The sequence below is a fragment of the Peromyscus eremicus genome, chromosome 15, assembly GCF_949786415.1.
Source record: "Peromyscus eremicus chromosome 15, PerEre_H2_v1, whole genome shotgun sequence".
Taxonomy (NCBI): Eukaryota; Metazoa; Chordata; class Mammalia; order Rodentia; family Cricetidae; genus Peromyscus; species Peromyscus eremicus.
In genome coordinates, this window is record NC_081431.1 from 71,242,710 (window position 1) to 71,243,480 (window position 771).

A 771-nucleotide genomic window follows, 5' to 3' on the forward strand; every position below is an offset into this window, starting at 1 on the left:
GACTCTCTCTCTCTCTCTCTTTCAGGTGATTCTAGGTTGTCAAGATGATAAAGACAGTATTACATCCCCTATCCTGCCGATGACCCCTGCTCCAGAAAACCAGGCTCCCCCACAAGATCTGCTCCTAACTTCCTTCTGCTTAGTCCCAAGGGGAGCTCTGGCTTGGTGGGTGTGCTGAGGCTTGCACTGGAGGATGTCAATTTCAGCAGCCTAGATGATAGGCAGATGAATTGACCGTCAGTCTTTCTCAGCACACAGGGTCTCTTTCTCTAGCCTCGGTAGCCTGAGGGTACCCAGTCACCCTGCAGGGTCGATGCCCCTGGTCATTCCTTCCCACTAGGCGAAGCACTGGGACTCGGATGTCATTCTGCCTCACTGTGACCATCCTCCTTCCCTCTGCTTCCAACTCCCCACCCCCACCCCGCCCCTGGGAAACACTCAGGACCCTTTTAGCTCCTTCTTCTCAGGAGACAAAAGCTCTTGTTACAGCTGTGGGTAATTTCCGGCTCTTTTCAACACACGGTTTCTCATCACTTCTGAACCTGACGTTGTCTGCCTGTCTCTGGCAGATTACTCAGAGAGCAGGACACAGACAATAGCCCAGGGAACAATTCCACTCCTTCCGGACAGAGATCCATTTTTCAATTATTTTGTTATCCCATTTACTTAATGAGCAAATCTAGTGTCATCCCATATTTTACGGCCATGAGCAGACTCATGATGATGGGAAACAGTTCAGATCATTGCCAGCGAGGAACACTGCTTGTCTGA